Raw genomic sequence first — 17,154 nt, 5'->3', positions numbered from 1 at the left:
GATGATATCAGAGATTAGTTAACCGTATGGGCTGAGTCCCAGGGGAGGTGTGTGAAATGAATCAGATTAAACAAAATTGATAATGTGAATGCTTAATCAAACAGACAAAGGTAGTCTGCACAGCTAATTAGGGGCAAATAGAGCGTCCCTCTTGTACCTCATTTAACTGACAAATTGTGCAGACAGTTTTAATGGGAGTCTGTTTAGCAAAGAGAAGGCTGTACAGTTGACAGCTTGGCAAAATGTGGTTTCTGTAACACCACATGATGCTTATGGAAATTAGCCTGGTGCAGCTGAGCTCTGAGCAGCCCTGGGCTTGCAAATCGCAGCAAATCGGACTTTTCACAGGCTGCTGGTCAGTGCACTCTTAAAGGAAAAGAACTCATTTTTTGTATTTTGAAACATCTAATGGTTTAGACTCTGAACACTAAATGAAGTCTAGTATTACCAAACCCAATGCAGAAGTTGAAAAGCAATATGACTGAGAGACGTTCTGATTAGAGAAGCCAAAACACCATTCAAATGGATAAGAAGCTGCAGCATTTTGCAACTACGAGCACCGACTTCAACTAAGTAAGGCAACTTCAGGTGAACAGAGTTGGCCCAACGGTAAAGGTGATTTAGCCTGCTGAAGCTTCAAAAAGCTTAGATAAATTGTATCCAGGGTCTTTCAGCATTTTCACCATGCTCCGACATCTCAGCTTCTCATCCTCTTACTTGACTTCTGCCTTCCTTCCAAGCTTCAGTAGGCATTGACCCTTCTCCTTTCCCAAGTTTCGCACCTTTCTCCTCTGATATCTTCGTGTCTTTGGACTTACGTTTTTGGAGACTGCAAGAGAATTTCTGGGAGCAAGTGTTCTTTCAAGAATAGAACAATTATTCAGCTTGTGTTGGTTTCATTGGTTTTTGGAGAATGCTATGCTATGGAGGCTTGTGTTGTCGTGTGCCATCGAGTCAGTTCCAACTCATAGTGACTCTATAGGACAGAGCAGAACTAACCATAGGGTTTCCTAGGCTGTAATCTTTATGGGAGCAGATCCCTAGGTCTTTTCTCCTGTGGAGCGGCTGGTGAGTTCAAACTGCTACCTCCCAGTTAGCAGCCGAGCTCTTGACCATTGTATCAATGGGGCTCACTTGTGGAGAATTAGGGGGAAAAGAATTAAACTGAGGCTGTTTAATTGTTTTTCGCCACAACTGATGTGATGAAAACCAGGTGAAATTGTGCTCTACAGATGAGTAAGTAAGCAACAGTAAGCCAGTGTGTACCTTGCTTATTATAAACTCATGCGTATCTTGGTTAATCTGCCCCTGGCTCCAGGGATAAATGTGTGTCAGCAGCAGAATGTCATTGTCTGAGTGCAGAAACTGGACCTTGTGGTTGGATTCTCATTGTGCAGATGAGCTTCCCCTTCCTTGGGTAGCTATGCATGGTTCACATTTTCTACCCCACTAAAGGGAATAAGGCTACGCATGAAGGGTATGCATTTAATGAAGTGATTTTTTGTGAATCACTCCACCAGTCAGACATGTTCCCTTCCAGAAAATGAACAGTTTTGCATAAAACGGCCCATTAGTGTCAATGGAGAGGGTCTGACCTCCTTCGGCTCCTCTGTAAGTCTAGTCAAGTGGAACTACTGGAGCTGCGCTTGGACAGGAAGACTAGTCTCTTTACCCCAGGAGACTTTACATTGTTGTCGCTGTGTTGTTAGGTGATGTTTTCTAACTGCCTTAGGTAAAGGTGCTCTGGATGGTACCATAAAGATTAGAACTGGATTAATAAACAAAGATAAAGGAAACAGACTGGACTCAGACAAAGTAAGATGGGGCACCATCTGCACTTTGGCCTTAAATCAGTATTTCTATTTTTCTTTCTGGGCACTGCCACTACTGGGGGAAAAAATGGACATCATTGTATGATATAATTCAAGTGAAACTTCCCCTCTTTCTTCCCACCACTATTTTATTTCACCCACATTTACATTTATTGGAGTGAACTGGCTGTATAAATCTGACCTTTGTTTACAACATTAAGCACCCCGCGATGTATTGCTCCTAACATCTTTGCTAGTGGTTCCAAGGTAGCCTTTTTCCACCTTAGATCTTAGGTCCATGTTTGCACAATGGCAAAACACCTAGATAACAGAGGATAAATTCAGGCACTCATTGCATTGTCTTCCTCACATAATATGTTGGCAGCTTTACTTTCTTTATACAAATTTAAGCAACACGTGAACTTAAGTTCTTTGTGACAACTTTTAGTGACACTTGGCACGTGATTAGGTAGGAACTACGGGTTTTATAGGATAAGTGATAGAGAATAGTTATGTTTTACTATTTCAGATTCTGAAGTAATGCCTGAAATTACTTTTGAAAGTATGAAAATTGAGCACAGTCTTCTAAAAACAGTTTTGAGCTGAATAACTTTAAGTGATTATTAAGATTATAAAAAGTATGTGGAAAGAGCTAACTTTGTCTCCTCAACTCTGTTTGGTGAAATGTTTCAAAATTCATCTTTGGAACTTATTTAATATGGAATAGACATTTATTCCACAATAATTAGTGTTTTCCAAAAATTACACGGGATTACATTTTTCACTTTTTGCAGTCAGTCCATAGTTGGTTCTAATAGATTCCCCAAATTCTCATAACTGTGTCCTAGGTAGATTTTTAGGGATATATATTATAATATCCAGCTCTGGTACTAATGAGTTCTATCAGATAACATAACTGCCTTTGAATCTTCCTCCTGCATCTCAAGTGACAGGCCATTCTGCAACCTGGATCACCTCCAACTATGACTCTTGTCTACCATTGCTTGGACAGGAGAGCTAAAGAGGGAGAATGAAAAACATTTGGAAAACCAGAAAATTCCGTTTATTAAAACAGCAAAGAGTTTCTGAGATTTTATATTTTTAACTTTTGGATGCGTCACTGTTTCGTCAGCAAGCCTGAAATGGCCCTGGGCCGTTTCATCAGCACAGCCCAACGGAAGTGGGAGTCGGCAGCCAGTCACTCTCTACACAGCGCTGCTTGAGTTAATTGATAAACCTCTCCTTTTTATTATCAGTGCTAGCCTTCTGTCTACAGCCGCACAGCCTATTGCCCCTGCAAGGCACTGAGATTTCCTTGTGGAATTCTAGCAGATATTGGAAATTGTGCTGGCAAATTAGCAGGGGCCACAAACCAGAAGTGACAGCTCCATATCCTGATGGGGGGAATGTAGCAATCCCTTGCCCACAGCAATTGGCCAGGCTTATCATATGGACTAATCACAACAGATCTGGGGAAATAATGGGCACCAGATGTTGTCGCTTTGTAGGCTGGAGCTCTCCAGAGACTACAGCCATGATAGAAAAGCTCCCTCAGAACAGGAACAAGATTCTGTTGCTTATTAATCAAAGCGGGAGGTTGGGTGTGATCATCTACTCCTTGCCCAGCACCGTGGTTTCTTTCTGCTGTGTTGACGGATAGGGAAAACAGTTTCTGTGTGTAAATGTGTCTGTGTGTGTGTGAGAGAAAGACAGAGACTCTGGGTGTGTCTGGGTGCTCCCACACACATATACACACAATTCAATTTATTATCTCTAAGCATATTTCCCAGAATTAGTTGTCTTTTTTGATTCAATTACAGCTAGCACTGCAATATCCAGAACTTTCTTAATGAAATTTTTAATTTTTCTCCATCTTATTATAATTACTCTCAACTTTAAGACGATAATGCATTTTTAACACATTGTGTTAAAAAGTGGAAAAAAAGGGGGGTGGGAGGGGCAGTCTCAGGGATAAAGCAAATTCTCAGTTCTGCGGGCCTTCTGGACATTTCTCCATGGGTGTTCTGAGGTACCACAAACATATTTCATTAAAACCAAACCCATCATTTTTCTCCAACCCCTGCCCAATTCTATGTATTACACTGGTGGCCCGGCCTCATTTAAGGCCATCACAATCCTATCTAGGTTTGAAACTTTGAAGTCATCTTGTACTTCTGTCTCTTTCTCATGCATTACATTTAGCCTGTCTCAGAAAGGTTGTCCTGATTCTTTCTCTCAGTCTCTGTCTCTCTCTCATTAGTTTCTTTTCCTTCCCACTGCCATTGTCCTGGTTCAGTTTCTCCTCATCTCATTTGTAGAGTATTGCTCTAGCCTTTGAATTGTGGTGGTGGCAAAGAATATTGAATATACCACGGACTGCCACAAGAATGAACAAATCTGTCTTGGAAGAAGTACAACCAGAATACTCCTTAGAAGCAAGGATGGTGAGACTTTGTCTCATATACTTTGGACATGTTATTAGGAGGGATCGATCCTGGAGAAGGATATCATACTTGATAAAGTAGAGGGTCAGTGAAAAAGAGGAAGACCTTCGATGAGATGGATTGACACAGTGGCTGCAACAATGGACTCAAACATAACAACAATTGTGAGGATGACACAGGACTGGGCAACGTTTCCTTCTCTTGTACATAAAGTCGCTATGAGTTGGAGCTGACGCAGTGGCACCTAACAACAACAATAACTCTAATCCGTTTCACATGGCCTTGTTTGCAACTTCTCCGCTTTCAGTTGGTGATCTGACCCCTGGATGCCTCAGTAGCCTTGTGTCCCTGTGTGCCTCCTTAGCTCCTGCCACGCCTACTCCATGAAATGCCTGCCTCATGGCACCCTTTGCATGTACTGTCCTGCTGCTCTCTGCATTAAGGGGGTGGAGGGCAAGACAGGAGGCAGGGTAACAGCTTGGATGCCATTGAATATCCTTGAGAGAGAGAAAAAGAGGCCTTGAACTAAAGTGCAGGGTAGTCAAAAATAGAGGAAAAAGGGTGGAATTATTAGAAAAAAGGAAAAGCTGATATATTTAACATTACTGAAGTTATTAGTACAGCTCTCTTGGTGTTAAGTAAGTGTACACCCTATGTAAGATGATGAAAATAATAACATTAATAATATGAATACCTGACATTAATATTAATAGTGCTTACTATGGCCCAAACATCCCTGGGTGGTTCGAATAGTTAAGCTCTTGACTATTAGCCTGAAGTTTGGTGGTTAAACCTACCCAGTGGTGCCTCAGAAGATAAGCCTGGTGATCTGCTTCCAGAAGGTCACGGGCTTGAAAATTCTATGAATCAGCTCTACTTTGCATGCATGGGGTAGCCATAAGTCAGAATTGACTCAGTGACAACTAACAACAACAAAATGGGCCAAACACTGGCTGAAGGGTTTTACATACATTAAGTCATTTAATCCTTAAAAACTACCTGCAGTCAGGTTGACCCCAGGTGTGTCAGAGTAGAATTGTGTTCCATAGGACTTTCAATGGCTGTTTTCTGGAATTAGATTGTCATGTTTTTCCTCTGAGGCATCAGGACCTCTAAACGTTTACTTAGCTACCAAGTGCGTCAACTGTTGGCACCACCCAGGGTCAGCCATTTAATCCTTAAGACAACCATATGAAATAAAAAAATAGGTACTGTTAATACTGCTACTTTAAAAAGTGTTTTGTTATGAAAAATTTCAAGCTTTTCATTATGGAAAATTTCAAAGTAGTGAGAATAGCATCGTGAAGTTCAATATAGCCATAACCCAACTCAACAATTGCTCACTGATAGCCAGATAAAAGTTTGGTTTATGTATCTAGTGATACTGCACCCTTTCTCCAACTTTTGAATCAAATCTCAGATATCTTATCATCTTACCTATCTTCGCTCCATTTTAACGATGAGGAAATGGAGGCACAGAGAAGTTAAGTAACCTGTCTGGGGTCACATTGTCGCTGTTGTTAGGTGCTGTCGAGTCAGTTCTGACTCATAGCCACCCTATGCACAACAGAACAAAACACTGCCCAGTTCTATGCCATCCTTACCGTTGCTGTTATCCTTGAGCCCATTGTTGCAGCCACTGTGTCAATCCACCTCGTTGAGGATCTTCCTCTTTCTGCTGACCCTGTACTTTCCCAAGCATGATGTCCTTCTCCAGAGACTGATCTCTCCTGACAACATGTCCAAAGTATGTAAGATGCAGTCTTGCCATCCTTAGGAGCATTCTAGTTGTACTTCTTCCAAGACAGATTTATTCGTTCTTCTGGCAGTCCATGGTATATTCAATATTCTTCACCAACACCACAATTCAAAGACATCAATTCTTCTTTGGTCTTCCTTATTCATTGTCCAGCTTTCACATGCATATGGTGCAATTGAAAATACCATGGCTTGGGTCAGGCGCACCTTAGTCTTCAGGGTGACATCTTTGCTCTTCAATACTTTAAAGAGGTCCTTTGTGGCAGATTTACCCAATGCAATACGTCTTTTGATTTCTTGACTGCTGCTTCCATGGCTATTGATTGTGGATCCAAGTAAAATGAAATCCTTGACAACTTCAATCTTTTCTCTGTTTATCATGATGTTGCTCATTGGCCCAGTTGTGAGGATTTTTGTTTTCTTTATGTTGAGGTGCAATCCATACTGAAGGCTGTGGTCTTTGATCTTCATTACTAGTGCTTCAAGTCCTCTTCACTTTCAGCAAGCAAGGTTGTGTCACCGGCATAATGCAGATTGTTAATGAGTCTTCCTCCAATCTTGATGCCCCGTTCTTCTTCATATAGTCCAGCTTCTCGGATTATTTGCTCAGCTTACAGATTGAATAGATATGGTGAAAGAATACAACCCTGACACACACCTTTCCTGACTTTAAACGAATCAGTACCCCCTTGTTCTGTCCGAACACCTGCCTCTTCATCTACGTAAAGGTTCCTCATGAGCACAATTAAGTGTTCTGGAATTCCCATTCTCTGGGATCACATGTTTGTCAGTTTGTCGTACTGTGGGGTCTTGTGTGTTGCTGTGATGCTGGAAGCTATGCCACCGGTATTCAGATACCAGCAGGGTCACCCATGGAGGACAGGTTTCAGCTGAGCTTCCAGACTAAGACAGGCTAGGAAGAAGGACCGAGCAGTCTACTTCTGAAAATTATTAGCCAGTGAAAACCTTATGAATAGCAGCAGAACATTGTCTGGGATCACATAGTAAGTGGTAAAGTTTCAAACCCATGACTTGCTACTGGCAGTCTTCTGAGGTTATATTTTTATGCTGATGCCTCAATTAACTTTCCTCCAACATTTTAGATTGAACCAATGGCTTGTACAGGATGCAGATCTAGCTGGGTAAGCTGAAGAGATCCTCAGTAGCCAACAACTACTGAAATAAGGAATGATTCCTGTGGGTCCATTCTAGAGCTTTTTGGGGTCATGAAACAAGAAAAGTCCTGGATCCTCCTTCTTACTCATGCCACATTCTTTCCGTGTACTCCCTCCTTAACTTCTACCACAGGAAAGGGTTTCAAAATTAGTCAAGAAGGGACCCCAAAAATCTCTCTCAAGTTGTCACCCTCTTCCCTGTGTGATGGTCCAAGCAAGTCAGAAGATGACTTTCTGCTCTGAGCATTCCTTCTGAGATTCCCAGTGACTTGATAGAGTGTGCTGTAGGCAGGGCTGGGGAGATAAATTCCCATGGTATAATGCAAAAGTGGGTGTCTTACACTTAGACAAAAGTCAGGTCCCTAGGTGTCGCTGGTGGTGCTTTGCCAGTTATTCTAAAAGTGCTGACTAACTCCTATGTTATGCAGAACAATGAGTCAAACATGACTCTCAAATACATCAGAATCAAGAAGTTCAAAGAGGTGGTGCTAGTTCTCATATCATATTTGTGGTACATGGTTTCATTTAGAAAACCAAAATCCATTGCCGTCAAGTTGATTCTGACTCATCGTGACTGTACAGCAACCCTGTAGAACTACCGTATAGGATTTCCAAGGCTGTAATCTTTACAGAAGCAGATTGCCACATCTTTTTCCAGCTAAGCATCTGGTGGGTTTGAATCACCGACCTTTTTCAGGAAGGAGCTAAATGCTTAGCCACTGTGCCACCAGAGTTCTTTTGTTTTCATTTACTTCCCAGCATTTAGAGTTAGAAAGAAGTTACACATAATTCCACCCAATAGATTTGGTCCACAAGTGATTGTACACAAGGTTATTTAAAGATAATAAAGACTTACTAACGTGGCCTCACAAAAGTAGAGTTTGTGATCATTTGACAGTGTCAGGATAAAGTTTATCCTGATATTTTCTCTAAAGGAAAGGTTTGCCAAATTGAAGGAAGCATTTCTCAGTTAATTATGAAAATAAACTATTCTCAACCTTAGCAGAAAAGCTAATTTCTCTACAATTGATTTGCCACTATCAGATTTTCTCTGCTCATAACCTGTTGTTCTCTAGCCAATAAAACTAGTCTCCCAAAAGCTACCACTAAGAGGAAACTCTAGTTCTGCTACTAGGAGTACTTTAAAGTAAGAAAGTTTCATTTAGTTTAGCCAGACCTTTGTTGCAAATTTGTTCTTGTTAGTGAGGCTTGCAGTTGCATGCAGGTTTTCCATTGGACCATAGTGATGTTAATGCAAGCTGAACTAAATTTATCTTTCACCGAAATAACTGATCAATCACCAAAGGCTTCCCTCTTCAGGCCTCCTAGGTAGACAACAGAGAGCCCAAATACCTAGTAACTATTCCTTTCCCCTCCCACTCCCACTTTCCTAGCTGGCTTTTAAGTTTGAAAAATCCTTTCTTCATTTTCCCTCCTTCTTATTCTCCAAATTTCCTGATTTCTTTTTCTAAAGACATACCTCACCCGACGTTCTTGCATAAAAGATGACGAAATACAAGTGAAAAAAAAAAAAAACTCATGAATTGAGGGACAGGGTACGGGGGATTAAATGATAGAGAAAGGACAAAGAAGACAGGAAGGCAGTGAAGAGGCAAGGGAAGGACTGAGTAATGGCAGAAAGAAGTGATGGAGAAAATGATGTGTTAATGAGAATCCAGCTCAGAGGGAGGAAGTAAGGAACGGGTAGACAAAACACCTGCACAAAGCAAGGTGGGTTAGAATGTCAAGAGAGAAGAAGTAGAAGGAAAGGAAAGGCAGGATGTATCAATAAGCTCTTATCACCTTTGACAGGGATGGGTCCTCCTTTTTTCATTCCCTGAAAGCTACTTTCTTTCTTCAACCTAGTCATTATCAATTGTATGGCTTCCCTCCATCTGTCTTTATTCCTGCAATTCAAAAGTCAGAAAAGAAAATTATTTTCACATTAGCAACTCATTAAGTGCCTGCATATTTGTAGCTGAATCACCCTGGGATCCAAATGCGTTGTTTTTACACAACTAAATGCATACTTAAGGGCACTGTCAGCCAGGGCATCTAGGCTGTGAGCCCTTCTGTCATGCATATGGGTAAGTGGGTGGGGTGGGGCCCTGTCAGAGTCATCCATCATCCTCCATCAATGTCACCACCACCTGTGGGGACCCAGCCAATGGTGTCAGTCACTCAGGCATGACAGCTGGCTATCAATCCCGGGTGGGGGCTGCATTCTGGGCTGCAGGTGGCTCTCTATCTTCAAAATCACTACGAATGTTGGTGATTTCACTCACCTACATGGCAGCTGGTCAGTTAGCCAATCAATGATGAGATTTACTCTGTATTTATCTAAAATTATGGTGGCTCGTCATTTAAAATCAAATATTGTGCAATTCGGGCAAACACAGCCAGTATATTCATGTATGGCAAAAACATGATGTTTATCTTAGCGTTAACACTTTAATATGCAGTAAACCCAGACTGTTGTTGTTGTTGCTAGGTGCCATCTAGTCGGTTCCGACTCATAACAACCCTATGTACAACAACAAAACACTGACCGGTCCTGCGCTCATGGCAGCTAGCTGCCTAATTATATAAGGTACTAATGACTTAAACTTTTCTCTTTGTCATAAACTCTCCCTTTTTCTAAACCCTTAATTAATGCCTCTTGTTTGACTGAAGCATTTCAACTGTATCTCGATATAAAATAAAGTGCACAGTCCTAAGTGAACAGTGCTACGATGTTTTGCATATATGCAAATCACTGTAACCATGCCCAGATCACACTATAGATTATACAGGCTTCTTTTTCAATTACATATTTAATAATACTCTGTATTAAAGTAATTGTGAATATTTTTTATCTCCTTTATTGAATCATAAACTCTTAGAAGACAGGGTTCTAATCTTTTCTGTACTTCTAGTTCTCACAGCACCTGGTTTGATATATGCCTATAGAAAGGTGCTATATTATTATTGTTTTAATTAGTAAAAGATTCCCTAAGTAATTTTGAAATCAGAATAGGCCTTTAAAATCTCATATACTAGTATGGGCCTTAAAAACAAGAGAACAAGCAGAAGAAAAGAATGCATGAGTTGTTGGTTTAATCTACCAAACTTTCAGTTGTTGTTGTTGTTAGGTGATGTCAAGTAGGTTCTGACTCATAGCGACCCTATGTACAACAGAACAAAACACTGACTGGTCCTGCTTCATCCTCACAATCGTTGTTATGCTTGAGCCCATTGCTGCAGCCACTGTGTCAGTCCATCTCTTTCAGGGTCTTCCTCTTCTTTGCTGACCCTCCACTTTACCAAGTGTGATGTCCTTCTCCAGGGACTTGTCCTTCCTGGTAACATGTCCAAAGTATGTGAGATATAGTCTCACCAATCTTGCTTCTAATGAGCATTCTGGTTGTACTTCTTCCAACACAGATTTGTTTGTTCTTTTGGCAGTCCATGGTATATTCATTATTCTTTGCCAACATTGCAGTTCAAAGGCGCAAATTCTTCTTTGGTCTTCCTTATTCACTGTCCAGCTTTCGCATGCATATGAGGCAATTGAAAACACTGTGGCTTGGGTCAGGCACACCTTAGTCTTGAACTTTCAGTTAGCAGCTGAAAGGTGCTACTGCCGGGCTCCTTGATTGCAAGGGAAAGAAATGAAAAAGAAATCTCCCCCACTTTCCAATTGCTGGTACTGGAATTCATCCAAGAAATATTTTTTGAGCAAGTGCTATGTGCTAGGCACCAAGCTCTAGGTTCTTAGAATAACTGGTGAACAAACTTCAGCCCTCATGGAGTTTACATTCTAGTGAGGAAGTAACTATCTAGTCTTGGAGAGATAGGTGTACAAGGGTTTGTATGAGAGATTATGGCAAGAGAACAAAAGATCTTAGACATATTTGTGTTACGTTTTAGCAAAATTTAAATGCAGTCTAATTTACTGTGGCTTTCTTATTTAATAAAGAGAGAGCCTAGTACACAACGTACTGCTAACCCAACACTAAGGGAAAGGGAGAAGTGTATAGTATGGCGTATTTATTTAATTTGATATGTGAACATGTTAGATTTGACATATCAGCATTTAGTCCCGGGATGGAGACTTAATACTGAATTTACGATAACTGCCACACTATCATGATGCACCAAAACCCCACGAGGATCAGCTGACTGCCAATGTCCCAATTACAGTAAAACCTGCCAACGATGGAACCCACGCGAGGAAGCAACCTGTCAAAGAAGGAAAATTCAAATATTTTCTACTAATCCCCCCCAAAAAACCAAACCCAGTGCCGTCGAGTTGATTCCGACTCATAGCGACCCTATAGGACAGAGTAGAACTGCCCCATAGAGTTTCCAAGGAGTGCCTGGTGGATTCGAACTGCCGACCCTTTGGCTAGCAGACGTACAACTTAACCACTACGCCACAAGGGTTTCCCTTTCCACTAATAGAGAGCAATAAAAAATGGGAAGACTTTTTCCACCTGTCAAAAGTGGATAACTTGCGAGGTTCAGAAAAACAAGGCAGTCCCATTGAATTCTGGCTCTCATAGATTTCAGCATAATGAATATTTAGGAAAGTTCCACATTTCTCCATCAGGATGAATCCTGTCAGCCTCTGCTTTTTTATTTTTTCTGTGTTAGTCTTGCCTCAGCTCCATAAAATTGCATTAATTGCTATACCCCTCATACAGAATCAGGCCCCTCCTATTTTTTAAATCAGTCCTGAGAGACTGAAACACATATGGTCACCTTCGCTCCAGAGTCCACAGGATTCTGAGTTCAGTTACACTTACTAGATATAATATTATGGACCCACCTTAGCCTGAGATTTCTCAGCACCACTGGGCAATCATTGAAGCCTAGGGCACAATTGTCCCCAAGTTGCATTATTTTAAATTCCTGGGTTGGTCCAGCCCTCACGCCTGCCCTTCTCTGTGGGTGCCCAATTGTGTGGCTTGCCCAGTTTCCCTACAGGTCTGAATGCCCTGTCCTGAACCCCCAAGTGTTTGGCTGGGTTCCAATCCTTGCCTTTGTCTTTCCTAAGGCCTTCTGGTGAAACTGGCTCACATCCTGGAAGAACCTGCAGAGAAACTCTTGGCTTCTGACTGCCTCCTCTGCTTTCGTTTTAACTCTGCTGTGCTGAGCCAGGCAATCGGACCTCCTGAATTGAATCATGTTGTACCAACTGTGCCTTGATAAGCCAGATTGTTTTTTCTGAGACTGAGTTCTGACCTGCCTGGTGCTCCAGTGAACAGGTCCCCACCTGGTCCCTGGCCTTTGAGTTGCCAAGGCCCCAGCAAGACTCTTGGAGCACCAAAATCTTATAGCACCCCACATCTTGCAGTGATTTGATCATAGAACCCAGACTGAACGAAGGAAACCCCAGAGGTCATTGTATCCAGCCCCCCGCCTTCAAGATGCACTGCTCTTAAATGATGCTATGTGAACATGTATTAACTGTTTTCGAAACTGTAAAAATTCCAGGGTTCATACAGAGAACTAGATGTTCACACATAAGAAGAGAATACATGAGAAAAAACACTGTGATGGCTGACATGAGTGATGTCTGATATTTTAAATATGGAGTGGTTCTAAACAACTTATTTACACTTTCATCTAATATCTGGGCTTTTGATTTTAGTGTCCATATGATTTTGCTCCAATCTTCATGTAGTCAGAATCAAGCGAGTTGAAATGAGAAGCCACTCAGAGTATGCTAGAGTTAAAAAGATATTCATCCATGAATTTACTCTACAACAGTAAGCAGGACACTCAGTCTCTGCTTTATCACCTCCAGTAGTAGACAGCTCATTATCTCACAAAGCAACAAATTCTATTTGTGGAAAGATCTAGTCTTAAGTCATTGTTTTCTTACTATGTAGTTGAAATAACACCACATGTCTATCAGTTTGTCATACTGTAGTGGCTTGAGTGTTGCCATGATGCCAGAAGCTATGCCTCCGGTATTTCAAATACCAGCAGGGTCACCCATGATGAACAGGTTTCAACAAATAGGTGCAGCCCTGGAGGTGCTCCCTTGTCTTGGCCAACTGACTGGAAAAAATCCGTACTTGTGCTGGTTCCTAAGAAAGGTGATCCAACAGAATATGGCAATTATTGAACAAGATCATTATTATCACACACAAGTAATATTTTGCTGGAGATAATTCAAAAAAAGTTTGCAGTAGTACATCCACAGGGAACTGGCAAAAATTCAAGCTAGATTTCTTAGAGAACGTGGAACAAGGGATATCATTGCTTATGTCAGATGGATCCTGGCTGAAATCAGAGAATGCCAGAAAGTGTTTACCTGTGTTTATTGACTATGCAAAGGCATTTGACTGTGTGGATCATAACAAATTATGAATAACATTGCGAACAATGGGAATTACAGAACACTTAATTGTGCTCGTGAGTAACCTGTCACTAGACAAAAGTCAGTTATTCAAACAGAAGAAGGAGATGTTGTGTGGTTTAAAATCAGAAAAGGTGTGTGTCAGGTTGTATCATTTCACTGTACTTATTCAGTCTGCATGGTGAGCAAATAATCCAAGAAGCCGGACTATATGAAGAAGAACAAGGCATCAGGATTAGAGGAAGACTAAATAACAACCTACAACATGCAGATGACACAACTTTGCTTGCTGAAAGTGAAGACGGCTTGAAGCACTTACTGATGAAGATCAAAGACTACAGCCTTCAGTATCAATTGTACCTCAGCATAAAGAAAACATAAAAATCCTCTCAACTGGATCAATAAGTGACATGATAAATGGAGAAAGTATTGAAGTTGTCAAGGATTTCATTTTAATTGGATCCACAATCAAAGCTCATGGAAGCAGTAGTCAAGAAGTCAAACCATGTATTGCATTGGGCAAATCTGCTGCGAAAGATCTTTTTCAAGTTTTTTTTTTTTTTTTAAAGCAAAGATGTCACTTTAAGAACTAAAGTGTGTCTGATCCAAGCTATGATATTTTTAGTCACCTCATATGCATGCAAAACCTGGACAATAGATAAGGAAAGACCGAAGAAAAATCGACGCATTTGAATTAAAGGTGTTGCTGAAGAATATTGAATATACCATGGACAGGCAAAAGAACAAATCTGTCTTGGAAGAAGTACAGCCAGAGTTCCCCTTGGAGGCGAGAATGGAGAGATTTCTTTTCACGTACTTAGGACATGTTATCAGGAGGGACCAGTCCCTGGAGAATGGTATCATGCTTGGTAACGTAGAAGGTCAGTGAAAAAGAGGAAGATGCTTGATGAGATGGATTGACACAGTGGCTGCAGCAATGGACTCAAATATAACAATAATTGTGAGGATGGCACAGGACTGGGCGGTGTTTTTTCTGTTATGTATAGGGTCACCATGAGTCAGAATCAACTCAATGACACCTAACAACAACAACAGTTGAAATCAACTCATTTCTTTCACCTATTAATAAAGAATAACAAACATGTTTTGAGTACTTATATTGCATGTATTCTGCTATTCTAGAATTTGGGGCAAAAGTAGACAAAAGTAAGATGCTCATAGCATTAGATATCCTGAAGACGACAGATTCTTAAAGGAATAATTGCAACACATGGTAACATGATATAATCTATGTAAAGTATTTCAAGAGCACTGAGAGGAGCAACAAACTTGGCTGAGGAGTGTAATGAGAGTATGGGAAGATTTCCCAGAGAAATAACCCAACAGGAATTTGGCAGACAAGGAAGAGTGTTAAGAACAAACTAATTCAAAAGATGATAATTTCTAAAGTATGTTAGAATTCTTTATGTTGAAGGCAACCGACTATCCAAATCAAATTGGCTTAAATCAAAACATGGTAGGTCGGTCTACTTCAGGTATAGTTTGATCTAGGGCTCAAGCGTGGTTACCAGAATTCTGGATTCATTTTTATGTGACTCTATCAACTCTGCATTTCTTCATCTCCAGATTGGGTTTACTTCTGGTAGCAAAATGAAACAGCAGTTCCAGACCTAACATCTATCTCTACCCAACACAGTCCAGGGGAAGTGTGGCAAAAGTCTTGGGACTCATTTTTGCTCATTAAACCTTATAGGATTTATATTCATTTCTGAATTTAGTTGTGGGAGAGGGAAATATCTGAGTTACTTCAGCCAAACAAGAACTATCATTGGAATTGGAGGTGAACCAATCCCATCCAAACCATGTGGCTAAGAATGGGGAAGAGTTAAGTTCCTCAAAGGGACATCAAAGTATTGTTGCTGGTAAAAGGGGGAATGCATGATGGAGAAGAAGTTAGCAAAGTCTTCTGTAAAAGGTCTGGAAAGTCTTTTTCTGTGTGGTTTTATCAGGGAATTGGAAGATTAATAATGTATAATTTGAGGGTAAGGAGCATTTGAAAGTGTGACCATTGAAGAGATTGAAAAGTGAGGCAGGAATCCTATTGGGAAGGGTAATGCTTTATTAGTTAAGGTAGACACTAAGCTGTTGAAACAAAGAATTCCCAAAAACACTATGGTGTAAGGAAGAAAAAAATTTATTTCTAATTCAAGTAACAGCCCTGAAGAAAATGTTGGTTTTGCTCCATGTGGCCATTCAGAGATTGAATTTCTTCCTTCTTGTTGCTCCACCACCCCCTGGTATATTGAACTTGTATATATGGTTGAAGCTGGGTCATGGGCATAACCATGTTATAGCTCATGGGAAAGAAAAAAGACAAAGCAGCAAGTGAGATGAAAGTTGTACATATCACTTCCACTAGTAAGAATTTAGTCACATGACCACACAGTCAGAGAGGAAGCTGGGAAATGTAGTATCTGGAGGAGGGGCACATGTGCTTAGGAAGAAGGGGAGACAGACTTTGAGTGATAAAGAACTATTTGCCCCAGATGCTACAAATTTTGGTAAAATTATTTGATAAAGCAGTAGGGTGAGATGGTCGGATTTCAGTTTAACAAATTTCTCTTGGGTGTAAGAGGGCGTATAATCAGCTAAGAAGGTGCTGCAACCATTCAAATGTGAAATGTTGAAGGCCTGAACTAAGGTTTCCTTGAAGGTAAAGTAAAAGATTTGCACTATGTGATCTCTAAGACCATTTTTAGCTCTTGGAATCAGTTCTTTTATGACATGAGTAGCTGCTCATTTCCATGGGTCGCCAGTTCTGGAAAGGTCTAGGCAAATTAAAAAATGAGTTTATCACATACACACACTCTGTAGGTGTTAATAAAACACCCAATGCTGTCAGGAGCACAGACAGAACCACTCCTATGGTATAACAGAGTATACAGGCTATAACAGGTATGATAGGATATAACAATGCAATACATAATGCTAAAACAGTGTGTCAGAGTGGGACATGCCTCAACTCAGCCACTTACTAGTTTCTTAGTTTTGGGCAGGATATTGTGACCTTCTGTTTCCCAGCCTGTAAAAAGGGCCTGAAACTTATCTGAAAGTTTTGTGAGAATTAATGAAATAATCTGTGTGACAAGGTGCTCAACAAGGAACATAGGTGCTCATCCTTTCCCATCCAAATGTATGTTTCTAAGTGCTGTGGCTCACCATTGCTCGTATGAACGGCTCCATGCTGACCTCAGAGGGAAAGGAGATGGATTATGTCTCTGCCTGGCTCTCCACCCTAACTCAGGCTCATTTCCCTCTGGAGAAGGCTGGACAGGCATTGCCTGGTGACTGGAGATCCACAGATCCTTGCAGCTGGTAGAGGTAGCACGTTAGAAATTCACTTTTTCCTGTCATAATAACAAAGTGCAGAGAGGCAGCCTGGGCATAGTTTAGTATGGGAAAACCCACAGAAGGGGACAGCTGAAAGAAGCTGTGCTTTTCTCTGGTATTTCTTGTCAGAGAGAAAAATCCTCAAAAGGAAAAAAAAAAAGTCCGTGTTGAATTCGGATGTCTCATTTCAAGTGGTAAAATGGTTCTTACTCCACACTGTTAGCCTGTATTTCCTGACTGGTCGAGTAAACACCTCATTCAGACTG

This window comes from Elephas maximus, chromosome 1, assembly GCF_024166365.1.
Source record: "Elephas maximus indicus isolate mEleMax1 chromosome 1, mEleMax1 primary haplotype, whole genome shotgun sequence".
Lineage (NCBI taxonomy): Eukaryota > Metazoa > Chordata > Mammalia > Proboscidea > Elephantidae > Elephas > Elephas maximus.
This window is presented reverse-complemented; position numbering follows the sequence as displayed.